This window comes from Panthera tigris, chromosome F3 (genome assembly GCF_018350195.1).
Source record: "Panthera tigris isolate Pti1 chromosome F3, P.tigris_Pti1_mat1.1, whole genome shotgun sequence".
In the NCBI taxonomy this organism is placed as follows: Eukaryota; Metazoa; Chordata; class Mammalia; order Carnivora; family Felidae; genus Panthera; species Panthera tigris.
This window is the reverse complement of record NC_056678.1, coordinates 340,744-360,621: the sequence shown is the minus strand read 5'-3', so window position 1 is coordinate 360,621 and position 19,878 is coordinate 340,744. Positions and strand designations below refer to the sequence as shown.

The 19,878-nt window shown below is 44.4% G+C and overlaps 1 long non-coding RNA gene across 2 annotated transcripts; it reads right to left on the bottom strand.

Moving 5' to 3' along the window:
- Positions 1-1,574: 1,574 nt before the first annotated feature.
- Positions 1,575-18,526, bottom strand: LOC122235904. 2 transcript variants are annotated; one of them, XR_006214022.1, is made up of 3 exons: positions 18,491-18,526; positions 14,006-14,200; positions 1,575-1,663 (listed from the first exon to the last, which is right to left on the bottom strand). It is a non-coding gene; the product is annotated as an uncharacterized LOC122235904 (long non-coding RNA). The 2 variants fall into 2 exon arrangements; XR_006214021.1 differs by having other exon boundaries at positions 18,139-18,510.
- Positions 18,527-19,878: the final 1,352 nt, after the last annotated feature.

Here is a 19,878-nt window from a genome sequence, read left to right as displayed (position 1 = left end):
ACAAATAAGAAAAACGTATTGAAAACCAAAACATTTAAATACCTCATATACGCTCTCTTGATTCAGCGTACCTTTGAATCTTCATTTGGCTATTGACTCTCTAAACTGAACAAGGAAGGCCAGAATACTTTCAAAGGCAGAAGCCTGACTTGTATGCAGATTTCAAAAAGGAACTAACAAAACACCTTCCTTTGCATTCCCGACCAAAATAAAAGGACATTTGAAATAAGTATTGAAACAAATTCTTTAAAAGTATACTTGCTATAAATTAAAACTGCTTCTAATAACATGGCAGACATTTGTTTCAGTGTCAATTCATACCTCACATGATAAACTTTGGAGTATACCATGTTGGGTATAAACAAAATACTGTTGTAGCTGCTGCTTCCTTTAGGTAAGCAAAGGCTTGACCTTTTTCTTGATGAAAGAAAGGTTGGATCGAATGGCAAAGTAGTAAGAAAAACTTTTCTTAAAATTACGATTAACTAATAGCAAAAAAATTGTAGATATACGTATGGAACTCTTCAAAATGTGTAGTAAGCATTCAAACGGCAAGTATAAGAACATTTATGTCTTAGTCACCTAAAATGTGCCAAACACTTATTCCAGTATGCACATTTTCTTTTCTACACACAACAATCATAATGATTATGATGATGGAGTGGGTCTTCCTACATCTTGGTCACTCTAAGACATTGGAGTAAAACGATGATCTGTGGTCCTCTCTGTCCGGAATGTCCCTCGCCACGGTCTACACGACCGGTCCTTCTCATCTTTCACTTGGCACCTTTTGCCACTCTCAGATCTTTTCTGACTACCAGAATTCCCACTCCCACTCTCATCCTCACCCTCACTACAAACGCCCCCAATATTCTCTCAACTAACAGTGTCCGTTTTCTATTGATGAAGCCTTTATACTGACTTATAATGGATTGCTGTTGACTTACTTTTCTGCTTCGACCACTACAACCTAACCCCTCCACTTGTACACTCAGTATCTAACTGCTTCGTACATACTCAGCATACAAGGACCAATTAATTAAGGTCAAAACATTTACACTAATCTCACCGAGAAGATCTCAAAAGTGCCAAATCACTATACTGTTGACCTTTGAGCAAAGCAAGAGGTACGGGCTCTGATGGCCATGCACTCGAAAATCCACAAGTATCTTTTGAATCCTCAAAAACAAAATAAAAATAAAATCTCCTACTGAATTTCCTACTTCAAAAGCAATTACACTTAAACATAAAATATATATATATTAAAAACCAAAATATTAAAGCAGAAGCCCTTGTATATGCTCTCTAGATCTAACCTACCTTTCAGCCTCATTTGGCCATTAACTCTGTAAACTGAGCATGGAAGGTCAGGGTTAGGATAACGGATGCTGACCTTACCAACAATATAAACAGTCGAGTAATGCATTTTTTCTCTGTTATATGTATTACATACTGTATTCTTACACTATAAACTAAAGAAATGTTACTAAGATAATCGTAAGGAAGGGGTGCTGGGTGGCACTGTCGGTTCAGGGTCAGGCTCTTGACTTTGGCTCAGGTCCTGATCTATACCTCCTGGGTTCAACGCTGGCAGTGTGGAGCCTGATGAAGATTCTCTCTCTGCCCCCGCTTCCCCTCCTCACGTGCTCTGTCCTCTCATTCTCTGAAAATAAACAAAAACAAGAAGAAAAAGAATATCATAAGGAAGAGAAAATATATTTACAGGATGGTACTGTATTTATTGGAAAAAATCTGTGCGTCAGTGGACTCCCACAGTCCAAACCCATCTTGTTCAAGGGTCAACTGTATACCTATATGATGTCTCCACTAAGAGACTACTGGAACTTATCACAGCCTCAAATTAGAAATACAAAAACCCATTCTAACTTTCCCATTCTTTTCTGGACATTATGGCCATTTTATTGGCCTTCGAACATCTTCACATTGAAAACAAGTATTCTTGCGGGTCCTGGGTGACTTAGTCGATTGGCACCCAACTCTGAAATTGTGAAAAGGAAAGTAAAAGGAGGCAGGAGGAGTTAAGATGGCAGAGGAGGGGGATCAGAATTTCCCTTGTCCCTCAAACACAGCAGTATTGAGGTCACAACACTTGGAATACCAGGAATACAGGCTGCAGAGGGACAGAATAATCTCCACAGGTGCAAACAGACAGCTTGGCGGGACAGAAGGGTGTGTATGCGAATTGGGAGACATAAAATGGGCAGCACAGGCTGGAGTAGGGGAAGTCCTTTGGTGGAGAAACCAAAGGAAGATAGAGAGAGAGGCTGTGGGATGTGTATTTGGATATGAGAAAACCTGTCCGGACCACAGACCAAGGAGAGTTCCAGAGAGCCAGTTTCTACTTTGCAAAACAGCCTTAGAAGCTAAAAAACAGAATTTTCAAGGTTGCCAGACTTTCTCTAGACCAGAGCTGCCACCTCCCATGCCTGGTGGGGAGGGAGCTCCCTCTAGACTTGGTAGCAATCCCAGGGCTACACTGGGGGAGAACACCTTGAGTATGGTGGAAAGAGGAGGTATTGCAGCCAGGTTGCTCGCACACCCCGGTTTACAACTTTAATTACCTTTCCCCATACAAGGCAACATTGGGCAGATTCCAAGGATTAGAACATGAGTATCTTGGGGGGTGGGCATTATTCTGACACAGATAACATTGCCCAGGAGTGTCTGGGAGCAAGTACTATTTGAATGTAGAAACCCCTCCCTCCATAGGTACCCAGGGAGAGTAAGAGACACTTGGCCGGCGGGGGGGGGGGGGCGGCCACTGGAGTCTCAGGGGGGCAGAACCCTTGAGTATCTGCACCATGTCCTGTGTTCCTTTCGCCCTTGTCCTCCTCAGTCTGCACAGGTGACAGCCGACCTGCCCTGGGTGGAAGATTGGTGGGGGACCTCTCAGCTCTGTTCCACCCCTTCACTCACCTGGCTTTGTGTTCTACCTGTTCCTTCCCATGCCAGGGTGTGTGTGGCCCAGGCAGGGCTGACTCAGCCACCCTCCGTATCCAAGAGCCCAGGACAGATGGCTACCATCACCTACACTGGAAACAGCAACAGTGTTGGCAACCAGGGAGCAGCTTGGTTGTAGAAACACCTGGGCCATGTTCCCAAACTCCTGACCCAAAGAATTATAACAGATTTTAAGGGATCTCAGAGAGATTCTTAGGCTCCAGGTTAGGCACCCCAGCATCTCTCTCTCTCTCTGCGGCTTGAGCCCGGAGATGAGGTTATTACTGCCCAGCACGAGGCAGTGGCTTGGGGCCTGCATTGTGCTCGGGGCTCACAGGGAAGGGAGATTAAAACCCACGGGCTGCCTGCACCTATTCACTGCCCAGAGCCTTCCTTGTCACTGTGCCTAGTGGGTAATTGGCTGCTGAGTTCCAGGGATGTGTCCGTGGGGTGGGGTGGTGGAGGGTGGTCACGCGTGGCCATCCTCTCTCTTATGGTCTCCTGGAACTGGGTGTGTTGCCGCACCTCCATTTCTAAAGTCCTGAGCGTGGCCTGCTGACTCAGCCGTCCTCACTGTCTGGGGCTCTTGGTCAGAAGATCACTCTGTCCTGCACTGGAAGCATGTTAGTTCCTAGGACCAGCTTGCCTAGGGAAAAAGCTCTCCCCTCAAAACTCTTGCTCACTCCCAGTCTCCTGCTTCTACATGTACACCCCCAAAGAGTAGACCCAGTTGATCCCTGGGTCCGATCTTAGGCTGAGGGTAACCGGCTTGTTCCAAGGAGGGCTCAAGTCTGCCAGAGTGGAACACCCATGAAATATGCTGAGAGCTGTCTCTCTGTCCCTGAGGACACATCCCTGCATTGTCCTCTCCCCCTAGTCAGGGATGACAGCATGGGACGAACTGCAGGGTGAGGTGAAGACTGTCCACCCCTCATGACTGCCATAGTGGGAAGCTGGTTGGTCTTGGCCAGTCCATCACTGTCCTTTGTCCTTCTGATGTCCTCAATCTGGAACGAGTGTTGTCTGAGCACGGCTTCCCTCTGGCCCCCCTCTACAGGGATCTCCACCATGGAGGCCATTTCGCTGAGGTCAGGGCTTCGCCACGGAAAAGAGGCTGCAGCCTGAAGAGGAAGCTCGTGGGCAGCAAGGAGACCCCTGACTGGGAAGAGGGGGCAGCGGACAGAGCATGGGGTGCAGTTCTGTCTCTCCAGGGTCCCCTTTGTATAGGTGCCTCTGGCCCTCAGGCAGCAGGGGGTGCAGTGGGCCTGCCCTGCTAGAACCCCTGGGGCACAGTCCTGGCTCAGAGCTCAGATGGAGCTCCCTCCAAGGGTAGGAGAAGGATCTGCATGTCCCATTGAATAGGGTAAGTGGGTTCCTCAGGAAGCAGAGCTCCAGGAGCGTGTCCATCAAAGCCTACGAGCTCACCTCGCCTCCTCCTCCCTCTCTGTCCGGGTGATCTGCTGTCCATGAATCAGGGGAGGCTCAGTCATTTCCTTCTTATCTGAGGGCACAACAGGACAATGACTTCAGCCTCACCATCCCCGTGTCTCTCTGCCTTTATTGCAGGGCCCTGGGCACAAACTGCACTGTCCCAGGAATCTCAGTGGTGGGGTATCCTGGCCAGAGAGGTCCCTATCTTGCACTGGGTAGGGCAGCATCTTTAGACTGTGCTGTGCAGGCTGGTATAAACCGCTCCCTGGTGCTGCCCCCAAAGCTGTGATGCCCAGAAGTTCTCGGTGCCCACCTCCTTCTGGGATTATGGTTAGGCTTGCCCACTTCGATTAGTTGTGAACCATCTTGCATTCGATGGAAAACTTTGAGTCTGTTTAGAGTGATATATGTTCATTGAAGGAATGACGTAGGAAGTGACCACTAAGGATTCAAGTGTGAGTTCTGTTCCTTAGGAAGTTGTCTTGGTGACTTATCCCATGTCTTCAGTGACTATGGGGCTAAACAGGCTTTTCTGCCTGGTTTTGGACAAGAAATTGACTAACCTCTCTTCAGACAGGCTGCGTGCAGAGGTGACTAAACTCACGTTACAAGTTTGGATTAAACGGACAATTGCCAGTTAAGTGCTTGGGACATGTGGGCGAGCATGGGGTGGGGGGTGTGTGCTCTTTGGAAGAACCTGAGAGACTGTACAATGAACATGCCAGGAGGGCAGGGACACCACCGCACTACTGTGTATCCCATGTCCCCAGTAGAGACATCCAGCCCCTAGACATCTGTGCTTTAAGGAAAACAAAAGGCAGGCACACAACGTAGAACTGAGAAAAGAATGTCCATGATAGAGGCTGACTGGTACTGGCACGAAAACACTCAGATCAGTGGAACACAACAGAGAGCCCAGAAATGGACCCACAAACGTATGGCCAACTAATCTGTGACAAAGCAGGAAAGAATACCCAGTGGAATAAAGACAGTCTCTTCAGCAAGTGGTGCTGGGAAAACTGGACAGCGACATGCAGAAGAATTAACCTGGACCACTTTCTTACACCAGACACAAGACAGAGTTTGGGATTGGCTGTGGCAATGGTGGGGGGGTGACAGCTGTGGTGACAGTGGTCCTAGCCTGGACCTCAGAGCTGCATGGAGGCTCAGGCCTGCTGGGTGAGGTCGTGACCCAGTAATGCGGGGCCAGGCCTCCACACATTTAGTGGTAACAGGACAAGCACCTTGCGAGGACCTTAGGCAAATAATACTTCTGTCTTCACAAGCGCCCCTTGAGGATGGTACTGGAAGGACTGTCACTCCTATTTTAGACATGAGGAAAGGGACGCCTAGAGGGGTTTGTTGAGCCTGCCCTGGGTCATGCAGTGTGAAGGACAGAGCTGGGCATGGAGCAGACTGTGCAGATACAGATCCTGCACCCTCCCCGATGTGCACCCGTTGTCCTGTCTCTGGGGAATCTCTGTCCTGTTCACCAGGTGCAAGGGGGTGTGTGCAGCATGCCTGTGTGAGTAAGAACTTTGCAGTCTCTGCCTCCATCGATCCTAAGTATTCTCTGGAAGATACATACGAAATAAACACACAATAAGAAGTCACCTAGGAGGAGATCCCCGAAACAGATCACCTGAGCACAGCTCTAGTCAGGGAGCACTTGGGTGGCTCTCTTGGAGGGGCTGACTAAGCCCCCAGCTAAGGAACGTATTCAGGGTAACTGGGGTGCAGCATGGGTCATGGCTGGGGTGAGCAGTGGTGGAAGCAATGTCTCCTGAAGAGGAAAAAGCATATGGATGGAATCAGGAGGTGACAAGGAAAATTTGAGAAGGAAGTGATGGGAGGCCTATGAGACAGGAGCTTTACCTCAATCAACAAGACAACTAACCAACCCAGCAAACTGCAGGGTGTGCTGAGACACAGCTCAGGGCACAGAGTCAACTTGAAGCCACAATAACAGTGTCCTGAGGCTCAGACTTCCGTGATAGGAGATACAGTGAGAATCTGAGTCCTCCCCAACCTCTGTGCCATACACACATCTGTGTGATTCAGGTTTGGAGTGGTCTCTAGGAAAACAGGATACAAAAATCAGCTGCATCCTCTTGGCTGCTGTAGACGGCCTTTGAGCAGTTTGGAGCAATTCTGCGTGTATTTTAAAGATGCAACATGGAGGGGCACCTGGGTGGCTCAGTCAGTTGAGAATCCGACTTTGGCTCAGGTCATGAGCTCATGGTCTGTGAGTTCGAGCCTCGAGTCGGGCTCTTTGCTGACAGCTCAGAGCCTGAGGCCTGCTTCGGATTCTGTCTCTCTCTCTCTCTCTGTCTCTGCCCCCCCCCACTCATGCTCTCTCTCGTGCACGCACATGTGCACTGTTAAAAATAAAAACATAAAAAAATTTTTTTTTAAAGACGCAATGTGGATCTCCAATGACTGGAAGTTTTACATTGTATCTTGGAATCCCTGGATATGTTCACATTTCTTTTCCATAAATCACAAGTCTCATCAAGATAGCTTTTGATAAAACATTCCTGGCCAAAAATAATTATTTTATTTTATTCCAAAATATCCATCTCTGTGACTGTGAGGATGAGTGAAATTTATAAGTGAAAGAAATCATAAATATCCAAATTTGACCACTACAAAATAATATATATAAGCTTTGAACAATTGTTTACTTTTTCCAACTTAAAAATAACACAACGAAACCACATCTCATAACCTAAATTCAACTGGAGGATACCGTCAATATTAGCCACAGGTGCTGGGTTACATTATTCAGTATACTGTTTTAAGAAAATTCCTTTTATTCATTTATTTATTTTTAACACTTATTTAATTTTTGAGAGAGAGGGTGAGCATGAGTTGGGAAGGGGCAAGAAAGAGAGGGAGACAGACCATCTGAAGCGGGCTCTGCACCGAGAACAAAGGGCCTGACACAGGGCTCAAACTCATGAACCGTGAGATCATGACCTGAACTGAAGTGGGATGCTTAACCAACTGAGCCACCCAGGTGCCCTTAAGAAAGTTCCTTTTAAGCCGGGGCGGAGGGGCAGCCCGCCGGCAAAGCAGAGCCCCTGAGTCTGGCTTGCAAAAACGGAGGGGCCGGACGGAGTGTGTTCTGACAGCAAGCAGGATTTAACATCTGGAAGGTTATAAGTTAACAGATCTGCTCGGAGAATGGGGGTGGGGAGTGCTGGAGGACAACGGGAGGGAGAGATGTTGAGCCCCGGACAACAGAGCGCAGCTTGGCGGGGAACAAAGGCGCTCGCCAGTGCCATCTCCCTCACCCATCCCCCAGCCAAAATGCCAAAGGGAACCAGTTCCTGTCAGGGAGCTTGCTTGCACCGCGCAAACACCCAATGCTGTGCTTCTGCGGATCCATCCCTCCGAAGGTCTGACTCCTTCCCGGTGCCGCAGGGCCCCTCACGAAGCGGATCTCCAAAGGAAAAGCGAGCTGAGCCTGCCCCTCCCGCCCCTGTGCACCTTGCCGATCCACCCCAGCTAATACGCCAGATCCCCAGCACCACAAGCCTGGCAGTGTGCAAGTAGCCCAGATGGGCCACGCCACCCCACGGTGAATCCCGCCCCTAGGAGAGGGGAAGAGAAGGCACACACCAGTCTGACTGTGGCCCCAGCGGTGGGCTGGGGGCAGACATCAGGTCTGACTGCGGCCCGCCCACCAACGCAAGTTATGCAAGACAGCACAGGGGAAGTGCCCTGCAGTTCCGCACCACTCCAGGGACTATCCAAAATGACGAAACGGAAGAATTCCCCTCAGAAAAACATCCAGGAAATAACAACAGCTAACAAACGGATGAAAAATGACTTAAACAATATAACAGAAAGTGAATTTAGAATAATACTCATAAAATTAATCGCTGGGCTTGAAAACAGTATGAAGGACAGCAGAGAATCTCTTGCTACAGAGATCAAGGGACTAAGGAACAGCCAGGAGGAGCTAAAAAATGCTATTAATGAGCTGCAAAATAAAGTGGAGACAACCACAGCTCGGATTGAAGAGGCAGAGGAGAGAATAGGTGAACTAGAAGATAAAACTATGGAAAAAGAAGAAGCTGAGAAAAAGAGAGATGAAAAAATTCAGGAGTATGAGGGGAAAATTAGAGAACTAAGTGATGCACGAAAGGGAAACAAGTACTAGAAGAAATCATAGCTGAGAACTTCCCTGATCTGGGGAAGGAAAAAGGCATTGAAATCCAAGAGGCACAGAGAACTCCCTTCAGACATAACGAATCGATCTTCTGCACTACATATCATAGTGAAACTGGCAAAATACAAGGATAAAGAGAAAATTCTGAAAGCAGCTAGGGATAAACGTACTCTAACATATAAAGGGAGACCGATAAGATTAGTGACGGATCTCTCTACTGAAACATGGCAGGCCAGAAAGGAATGGCAGGAAATCTTCAATGTGATGAACAGAAAAAAAAATATGCAGCCGAGAATCCTCTATCCAGCAAATCTGTCATTTAGAATAGAAGGAGAAATAAAGGTCTTCCCAAACAAACAAAAACTGAAGGAATTCATCACCACTAAACCAGCCCTACAAGAGGTCCTAAGGGGGATCCTGTGAGACAAAGTACCAGAGACATCGCTACAAGCATGAAACCTACAGACATCACAATGACTCTAAACCCGTATCTTTCTATAATAACACTGAATGTAAATGGACTAAATGCGCCAACCAAAAGACATAGGGTATCAGCATGGCGAAAAAAAACAAGACACATCTATTTGGTGTCTACAAGAGACTCATTTTAGACCTGAGGACACTTTCAGATTGAAAGTGAGGGGATGGAGAACTATTTATCATGCCACTGGAAGTCAAAAGAAAGCTGGAGTAGCCATACTTATATGAGACAAACTAGACTTTAAATTAAAGGCTGTAACAAGAGATAAAGAAGGGCATTATACAATAATTACAGGGTCTATCCAGCAAGAAGAACTAACAATTATAAATGTCTATGCGCCGAATATGGGAGCCCCCAAATATATAAAACAATTACTCACAAACATAAGCAACCTTATTGACAAGAATGTGGTAATTGCAGGGGACTTTAATACCCCACTTACAACAATGGATAGATCATCTAGACACATGGTCAATAAAGAAACAAGGGCCCGGAATGATACATTGGATCCGATGGACTTGACAGATATATTTAGAACTCTGCATCCCAAAGCAACAGAATATACTTTCTTCTTGAGTGCACATGGAACATTCTCCAATATAGATCACACACTGGGTCACAAAACAGACCTTCATAAGTATACAAGAATTGAGATCATACCATGCAAACTTTCAGACCACAATGCTATGAAGCTTGAAATCAACCACAGGAAAAAGTCTGGAAAACCTCCAAAAGCATGGAGGTTAAAGAACACCCTACTAAAGAATGAATGGGTCAACCAGGCAATTAGAGAAGAAATTTAAAAATATATAGAAACAAACAAAAATGAAAATACAACAATCCAAATGCTTTGGGATGCAGGGAAGGCAGTCCTGAGAGGAAAGTACATTGCAATCCAGGCCTATCTCAAGAAACAAGAAAAATCCCCAATACAAAATCTAACAGCACACCTAAAGGAAATAGAAGCAAAGCATCAAGGACACCCCAAACCCAGCAGAAGAAGAGAAATAATAAAGATCAGAGCAGAAATAAACAATATAGAATCTAAAAAAACTGTAGAGCAAATCAATGAAACCAAGAGTTCGTTTTTTGAAAAAATAAACAAAATTGATAAACCTCTAGCCAGGCTTCTCAAAAAGAAAAGGGAGATGACCCAAATAGATAAAATCATGAATGAAAATGGAATTATTACAACCAATCCCTCAGAAATACAAGCAATTATCATGGAATACTATGAACAATTATATGCCAACAAATTGGACAACCTGGAAGAAATGGACAAATTCCTAAACACCCACATACTTCCAAAACTCAAACAGGAGGAAATAGAAAGCTTGAACAGACCCATAACCAGCGAAGAAATTGGATCAGTTACCAAAAATCTCCCAACAAATAAGAGTCCAGGACCAGATGGCTTCCCTGGGGAATTCTACCAGACATTTAAAGCAGAGATAATACCTATCCTTCTCAGGCTATTCCAAAAAATAGAAAGGGAAGGAAAACTTCCAGACTCATTCTATGGAGCCAGCATTACTTGGATTCCGAAAGCAGACAGAGACCGGTAAAAAAAGAGAACTACAGGCCAATATCCCTGATGAATATGGATGCAAAAATTCTCAATAAGATACTACCAAATCGAATTCAACAGCATATAAAAAGAATTATTCACCACGATCAAGTGGGATTCATTCCTGGGATGCAGGGCTGGTTCAACATTCGCAAATCAATCAACGTGATACATCACATTAATAAAAGAAAAGATACGAACCATATGGTCCTGTCAATCGATGCAGAAAAAGCATTTGACAAAATTCAGCAACACTTCTTAATAAAAACCCTGGAGAAAGTCGGGATAGAAGGAACATACTTAAACATCATAAAAGCCATTTATGAAAAGCCCACAGCTAACATCATCTTCAATGGGGAAAAACTGAGAGCTTTCCCCCTGAGATCAGGAACACGACAGGGATGTCCACTCTCACCGCTGTTGTTTCACATAGTGTTGGAAGTGCTAGCATCAGCAATCAGAAAACAAAAGGAAATCAAAGGCATCAAAATTGGCAAAGATGAAGTCAAGCTTTCATTTTTTGCATATGACATGATATTCTACATGGAAAACCCAACAGACTCCACCAAAAGTCTGCTAGAACTGATACATGAATTCAGCAAAGTTGCAGGATACAAAAGCAATGTACAGAAATCAGTTGCATTCTTATACACTAATAATGAAGGAGCAGAAACACAAATAAAGAAACTGATCCCATTCACAATTGCACCAAGAAGCATAAAATACCTAGGAATAAGTCTAACCAAAGATGTATAAGATCTGTATGCTGAAAACTATACAAAGCTTATGAAGGAAATTGAAGACGATATAAAGAAATGGAAAAACGTTCCGTGCTCATGGGTTGGAAGAATAAATATTGTTAAAATGTCAATACTTCCCAAAACTATCTACACATTCAATGCAATCCCAATCAAAATTGCACCAGCATTCTTCTCGAAGCTAGAACAAGCAATCCTAAAATTCATCTGGAACCACAAAAGGCCCCGAATAGCCAAAGTAATTTTGAAGAAGAAGACCAAAGCAGGAGGCATCACAATCCCAGACTTTAGCCTCTACTACAAAGCTGTAATCATCAAGACAGCATGGTATTGGCACGAAAGCAGACACATAGACCAATGGAATAGAATAGAGACTCCAGAATTGGACCCACAAAAGTATGGCCAACTAATCTTTGACAAAGCAGGAAAGAACATCCAGTGGAAAAAAGACAGTCTCTTTAACAAATGGTGCTGGGAGAACTGGACAGCAACATGCAGAAGAATGAAACTAGACCACTTTCTTACACCATTCACAAAAATAAACTCAAAATGGATAAAGGACCTGAATGTGAGACAGGAAACCATCAAAACCCTAGAGGAGAAAGCAGGAAAAAACCGCTCTGAACTCTCAGCTGCAGCAATTTCTTCCTTGACACATCTCCAAAGACAAGGGAATTAAAAGCACAAATGAACTATTGGGGCCTCCTCAAGATGAAAAGCTTCTACACTGCATGGAAACAATCAACAAAACTAAAAGGCAACCAACAGAATGGGAAATGATTTTTCCAAATGATATATCAGACAAAGGGCTAGTATCCAAAATCTATAAAGAGCTCACCAAACTCCACACCCAAAAATCAAATAACCCAGTGAAGAAATGGGCAGAAAACATGAATAGACACTTCTCTAAAGAAGACATCCAGATGGCCAACAGGCACATGAAAAGATGCTCAACATCGCTCCTCATCAGGGAAATACAAACCAAAACCACACTCAGGTATCACTTCACTTCTGAGATGCCAAAATGAACAAATCAGGAGACTATAGATGCTGGAGAGGATGTGGAGAAACGGGAACCCTCTTGCACTGTTGGTGGGAATGCAAATTGGTGCAGCCACTCTGGAAAGCAGTGTGGAGGTCCCTCAAAAAATTAAAAATAGACCTACCCTATGACCCAGCAATAGCACTGCTAGGAATTTACCCAGGGGATACAGGAGTACTGATGCATAGGGGCATTTGTACCCCAATGTTTATAGCAGCACTCTCAACAATAGCCAAATTATGGAAAGAGCCTAAATGTCCATCAACTGATGAATGGATAAAGAAATTGTGGTTTATATACACAATGGAGTACTACAGGGCAATGAGAAAGAACGAAATATGGCCCTTTGTAGCAACGTGGATGGAACTGGAGAGTGTGATGCTAAGTGAAATAAGCCATACAGAGAAAGACAGATACCATATGTTTTCACTCTTATGTGGATCCTGAGAAACTTAACAGAAACCCATGGGGGAGGGGAAAGAAAAACAAAAAGAGGTTAGAGTGGGAGAGAGCCAAAGCATAAGAGACTCTTAAAAACTGAGAACAAACTGAGGGGTGGTGGGGGGTGGGAGGGAGGGTAGGGTGGGTGATGGGTATTGGGGAGGGCACCTTTTAGTATGAGCACTGGGTGTTGTATGGAATCCAATTTGACAATAAATTTCATATTTTAAAAAAAGTTCCTTTTAAAGTGAGACTAGCCTCTGTTTTTAAGTGCAATTAATGCACGTATTTGACCTAACAGTATGCACACAGCTTCAAGGTGAGTTTTCATCTGAGATGCAGTTTATATTGAACTGTGTATATTACAAAAACCCGAGGACAATCTGTCACGCATGTGGCCTGAGGATACTCAAAAGAATATGATTTGGTGAATGAGTTCAGCGGAGAGATGGGAGACGACAGATCCACAAAATTCTGCCCTCCAAAAAAGCAATGAGGAATCTGTCCCAAATTGCCACCATCAACATTTGCAGAACTCTGGAAATGAACGAGGATTTGCAGCAATGGAGGGGATGCTCGTTCCAGGAAAACAGCAGCTAAATCTCAGTCAGAACCATGAGTTTCGTGCTGTTCTCACCTGCCTTGCCCCATGCCCTGCTCTGTGGTTCCACACGATCCAGAAAATGAAGAGCCCACATTCACAGTGAGAGTCAGCACTGTGCAGCCAGCCACCAGACAGAGCAAAGAGGGGCTTAAGCCTCCTCAAAACCTCTTTCCTAGGAAATAATCACTACTGGACCTATCTGGTAGGTCTCTATCAGACCCTACTTATTCAACTGTCTGCATTTAATTGGACTCGGAGCTTGCCCAGGACAAAAAGCCCTTTTTTCCCCTGGAATCATTGTCAAAACACAACAAAACAAAAATACAGGCAATTGCTTAACTTGCACTTGCTTAATGTAATGGATAATACTTGGAGCAAATAACAGGCCAACAAAAAGCCTTAAAAAAGGAGCTTAGAAATGAAATTTCTGTAGGAGTTTTGAAAAGCTCTTAGTCCTAGGAATCTAGACCACGTGCAAATGTAGGGCTGTGCACATGCTCAGGAAAGATTCCACAAGCCCCCATGTTGTCACCGCTGGCTGACCTTGATGTTGTTCTTCAGCAAGTGAAGGTTATGGCAGAGTTCTCTGCTGCCAGCTGAGTGTTGAAAACACGGTTCCACATGCCCACACAGCCCCTCAGCAAGGACTGAGTGACTTCTCAGTTCTGGGCTGCTAATGCAATCTCGATCCAGTCAATGGCTGCACCACCAAGTAGCCAAGCAGGTACTACCACGATCCTACATGACAAAGAATACAGACTTCTTCAGAGAATGAGTTCAGAAAGGTCACTCACAAGAAAACAGCAATGACAAAATTAAAAAAAAAAAAGCTAACACAATCAACCATAGGGAGGGGTGAGATCCGATTCCCAGAGTTGCCATATTATTTAAAATGTTTAATTTATACACCCCTGCACCCCAAATAATAGTAATTATAAGAGACCTACAAGGAAATTACTAAGTCTGGCTCTATACAGGAAAGAGTTACACAACAGGTTTGAGACTGCTTTCCTTAGAAAGGTCTGCTTGCTCGATTGGCCACTGGCTGACGTCTGGGAACTTGGAACCAGGAGGGTCCCCACCATTCTCTGGTAAGAGTGGCTTGGTCTGCCTCAACTGTATGAACACTGTGGCTTACGCTAAGAATCTCTTACTTTCTGGAATTGTGGCCTTCAGTTATGTGCTAAATGACTGGTCTCCACTAAAAACCTTTGGGCACACAGTCACTAATGAACTTCCCTGGAAGACAATGTTTCACACGTATTGTCTCGAGTCGTTGCTGGAGGAATGAGGTGTATCCATGAGACTCCATTGCAACAGGATATTTTAAATTATTTAATGTTTATTTATTTTTGAGACCGAGAGAGAGAGAGAGAGAGAGAGAGAGAGCGCACAAGTTGGGGAGGGGCAGAGAGAGAGTGAGACACAGAATCCAAAGCAGACTCCAGGATCTGAACTGTCCACACAGAGTTGATGCGGGGCTCAAACTCACCGACCGTGAGATCATGACCTGAGCTGAAGTTGGGCACAAAACCAACTGAGTCACCCAGGCGCCCCCATTGCAACAGGATTCTTAAAACCCTGTGCCTGGTGTTCTTTGGGCCTCCTCTCATGTGTCTTTTCCATTTGCTTCTTTTGCTGGGCGTGCTTCTACTGTAATAAACCATAGCAATCAGCATGACTGTATGCTGAGTTCAGTGAGTCTTCCCAGAGAGTCTTACCAGGCTGATACACAAGAAAATAAAAAAGCAACCAACCGAGCTGTCCCTGAGAGAAGTCCAGACATTGGACAAATACTTTGTATCAGTTATATTTTATTTTATTTTATTTTATTTTATTTTATTTTATTTTATTTTATTTTATTTATTTATTTTGGTGCTAAGAGAGTAGATCTTTTTTAAATATGAAATTTATTGTCAAATTGGTTTCCATACAATACCCAGTGCTCATCCCAAAATGTATCCTCCTCAATACCCATCACCCACCCTCCCCTCCCTCCCACCCCCTATCAACCCTCAGTTTGTTCTCAGTTTTTAAGAGTCTCATGCTTTGGCTCTCTCCCTCTCTAATCTCCTTTTTTTTCTTTTTTTTATTCCCCCCCCCATGGAAGTTCTGTTAAGTTTCTCAGGATCCACATAAGAGTGAAAACATATGGTATCTGTCTTTCTCTGTATCAGCTATTTTAAAGACATTCAAGGACTTCACAGAGCTCATAGTTAAAGAGCTAAATTATAGTACAAGAATTGTGCCTCTCCAAGTGGAGAGTAACAATAAAAAGATATAAATTATAAAAGAGAACCAAATAGAACTTCTGGAGTTGAAAAGAATAAAATGTCACCAGAGAGGCTTGAATTGATTTTCTGGGGCTTCTGTGGCAAATTACTATACACACTACGTGGCCTTAAACAACACAAATTTCCTGTGATATGCTGCTGTGTGAAAAGCTAGAAGTCTGAACTCAAGCTGTAGGCTGGGAAAGAGGTGGGGAATTATCCCTCTTCACCACTATCTTGCTTTCGGGATTTTTCTGGAAACCCATGGCTTTCCTTGGCTTATATCTGCAGTTCTTCTATCTCTGCCTCAGCCAGCACCTGACATGGCCTTTGCCCCTCTGTCTGTGTGTCCAAACCTCCCTGCTCTGGTAAGGACAACAGCCTCTGCATTAGGGCCAGCCCCAATCCGGGGTTGATGATATCTGGAAAGACCTTACTTCAACTTTCACAAGTACTGGGGGTTAGAGCTCTGATACATAATTTGGGATGGGATACAGTTAAATGTGCACCAGAGCTGAACAGCAGATTTGAGCAAGAGGAAGACAGAACCAGCAAATTTGAAGGTAGGAAAATTGAGATCCAGTCTGATTGACAGCAAGTTAAGAAAAATAAAAATGGGGGGTGGATGAACAGAGCCCCAAAGACCTGTGTAATACTATCAAGCATACTAACACACTAACTGAGAGAGGGAGTCCCAGAAAGACATAAAAGAGAGAAAGGACAGGGAGAATATGCAAAGTAATAAGAGCAAAAATCGCACTGAATTTGATGAAAACATTAATCAAAATATTCAAGAAGTTCAATGAACACCAAGTGGGATAAACTCACATCCCACTAAAATGGTTCAAGGCCACAGACAAAGGATTGTGAAAACAATACAAGAAAAGTGATTAATTATGTATAGAGTGTCCTCAGTAAGTTTAATGGCAAATTTTCATCAGAAACCATGGAGGCCAGAAGGCAGTGGGATGATCTACTGAAAGTGTTAAAAGACAAAACCTGTGCACGAGAATTCTGTATCTAGCCAGGATGTCCTTCAGCAATGGAAGAAGACATGAAGACATTCCCAGGTAAACAAAATATGAGAGAATCCATTGCTATCACCAGCCCTACAAGAAACCCTAAGTCCTGGGGCACCTGGGTGGATCATTCCATTTCATATCTGACTCTTGATTTTGGCTTAGGTCATGATACCATGGTTTATGAGTTCAAGCCCTGAATCGGGCTCCACATTGATAGTGTGGAGCCTGCTTAGGACTCTTTCTCTCTCTTTGCCCCTCCCCTGCTAATGCATTATCTCTTTCTCAAAATAAATAATAAACTTACAAAAAAAAAAAAGAAGTCCTGAGTCCTTCCATCTAAAATGCAAAGACATTTGGGGCGCCTGGGTGGCGCAGTCGGTTAAGCGTCCGACTTCAGCCAGGTCACGATCTCACGGTCCGTGAGTTCGAGCCCCGCGTCAGGCTCTGGGCTGATGGCTCGGAGCCTGGAGCCTGTTTCCGATTTTGTGTCTCCCTCTCTCTCTGTCCCTCCCCAGTTCATGCTCTGTCTCTCTCTGTCCCAAAAATAATAAACGTTGAAAAAAAAATTTAAAAATAAAATAAAATAAAATAAAATAAAATGCAAAGACATTTATTTCTACATGAATAGTTACATAGGTAAATATAAAAAAGTACAAATGTATAAGTGCATAAGCACAAGTGTATTAGCACATAAACTATATGTAGCCTAAGTATATAAACAATAGATTTTCTTCTAATTTAAAACTATGAAGTTAAAATTATACATATATATAAATTGCATATATTATAAATAAATAAAACGTAAATATATATGTTAATGAGCACAGGCTGTATAAAGAGGTAATTTGAGTGAAAATAATGGCAAAAAGAGAGGACATCAATTAGATATACTAAGAGTCAAGTCTCTAGGGGCACCTGGGTGTTCAGACAGTTGAGCGTCTGGCTCTTGATTTCAGCTCAAGTCATGATCTCAGCATCAGGGGATCAAGCCCAGAGTCCACAATCAGTGCAGAACCTGCTTGAGACTGACTGACACCTCTCTCTCTCTCTCTCTCTCTCTCTCTCTCCTCCACTCCCCCATTCATGCTCTCTCTCCCTCTAAGATAAGTAAATGAAAAAAAAATTTTAAAGGGTCAAATCTCCGTATGCCATTGAAATTAAACTGGTATGAATCCAATTAGAATGTTGGAAATTAAGACATTAGTTGTAATCTCCAGTGAAACTACTAAGTATTCCCTGAATATATAGTAAAAGAAACAACATGGGAATTTACTTGGTACACTAGAAAATAACACAAAAGAAAGCAGAAATGGAGGAATATTAGAACAATAAGATATAACATATACAGAAATAATGAAAAAACAATTGATTTTGATGCTACCTGATGAGTAATTAAGGGTACATGGATTTTACATCCAATTAAGAGGCCGATATTGACAGAATGGGTAGAAAACAACAATCTCTCTCTATGCCATCTACAGGAGAGTCATGCTTTAAACCTAAGACACAAAGGCACTGAAAGTAAAAAGGATGGAAAAATATATACCAAGCAAATAGTAATCAAGAGAGCTAGACTGGCTTTGTGAAGACAAATAAACTTTATGACAGTTTTTTTCTAGAGACAAAGAAGGACATGGTATAGTGACAAAGTGTGCATCCTCCAAAGAGATCATTGTAAACACTTTGCACTCAACAGGAGAGCGCCAAAGTACATGGTGAAAGGGCGGGCCTACCCCGGCCGACTCCATCTTGTTCTGTGTCCTTCACCTTGACCACACCTCCTCCCCTTGAGCAACCCCCTCCCCCACCTGCCCAACAGAACTCGGACCCTTCCCCAGCCAATCGGCTGAGGCCATAGCTATTACCATCACCAACTGCCCCTAGGCCCCAGTAAAACCTTTGGGCTTTGGAAACTCGCTCTCTCTCCCTGGTATCTCACCGCTGTGGTCGGTGCAGGTAGGGGACTGAGCTCGAGCTAGCTCGAATAAAGGCTCTTTTGCTTTTACATCGGACTCGGCTCCCTGGCGGTATTTGGGGATCATGAATTCTGGGCATAACAATGGAACTGACAAAAGGAGAAACTGATCTCTCAACAATAAAACTAGGAGACTTCAATATTACACTTCTAATAGTGAAGAAAACCTGTTAATTCTGGTGATGCTCATGAAAGGACTGTGGGGTGGGCAGAGAAGGGGCTGGGACCTATATTTTATGGTTCAGGGCATTGACATTTCAGAGGTTAAGTGGCTCACTCAGAATCACAGCACTGCTGACTTATGGTTCAGAGGTGGGGGATACAGAGAATTCCCTGAGGACAGAGATCTCTGATCACCTGGATAGGAGATCATGCCCTGCACACTGAAACCAAGCCCTTTCCTCACTCCCGGCCCATATCCTTTGGCCCCAAGGTTGCTGAAGGGAGACAGCTGGCTCCCTAAGGAGGTACTGGCCCAAGAGAATGGCCCAAAACCCAACCCAACTCCTGCCTCTCTATTTCAATCCCTGACCCAGAAAACAATGCCTTTTCCCCCTGATGGATGGGTGTGAGGAGGTGTGAGAACAAAAAACACATCCCCATCTCCCCATCCCATGCCCCCCAGTGCTTGATGCTACTAGCTGCCTTGCTGGTGGCCAGGTGACCACCCTGAATGACCACTTGTCTGTTTGACTCCCAACTGTCTCAGAACCCAGAACATTCCAAACCAACTGCCCACAGGACCGTTGCCCAGTGAATTAGCGTCATCGTCAACTGACCAAACCTGGGTGATGAGCAGTTGATAGTAGCTAGGAAAGGGGTCTGCTAGGTTGGTGCTCTGGCAGATGAAGTCTAGAGGCCCCAGCGTCTCCCTGACGAACGATCTGACCCACCATTTGAGCAGCCTGGACAAAGGCATGGCTAGGAGTGGGCAGGGGCTCCCTGCCTCTGAGTGTACACCTTCCCTGCTCCTTCCATCCTCACCAACATCCAGTCTCCACTGTACAAACTGCCCTTACACTCCAAATCAAAACTTACCATTTTATACCCACACTACCTTCTTCAATGGAGTAGTCATTCATTGGGAGTGTTATTTGTGGCTCGGCCCTGTTGTTTTGGAAAGATGGCCATCCTTGATGCTCTGAA